The 310-nt window shown below is 32.9% G+C and overlaps 1 protein-coding gene across 1 annotated transcript in view; it reads right to left on the reverse strand.

Annotated features, from left to right (window-relative positions):
* LOC106878048 (cytochrome P450 4A12B) overlaps window positions 1-310 on the reverse strand; it is a 27,827-nt gene that overhangs the window by 1,095 nt on the left and 26,422 nt on the right. The gene's annotated exons all lie outside the window — the stretch shown is intronic.

Raw genomic sequence — 310 nt, forward strand, 5'->3', positions numbered from 1 at the left:
TAAGAAATCTATCCGGATTAAAGTCGTTCGGATTAGTAAAGTGTTTCGGATCTCTATGTAAGCTCGAAAGGAATATTGACATATTCGTCCCTTTCTTCACTTTGTAATTACCTGTAAAAATGATTGTAGTACATTAAATCATAGTCATTCTTACAGGTAAACATAGCTACAACTAATTTCATTTATCATTCTGCAGTGGAGGAGATAGTATAGATATCTAGAAAGAAAATGAAGGCTGTTTAATAGGAAATCTGATAGCATGCTATATAAAGAGACTTAATATATGGAGGGACTTACGGGCAAGATAAAG

Source organism: Octopus bimaculoides, chromosome 5 (assembly GCF_001194135.2).
Source record: "Octopus bimaculoides isolate UCB-OBI-ISO-001 chromosome 5, ASM119413v2, whole genome shotgun sequence".
In the NCBI taxonomy this organism is placed as follows: Eukaryota; Metazoa; Mollusca; class Cephalopoda; order Octopoda; family Octopodidae; genus Octopus; species Octopus bimaculoides.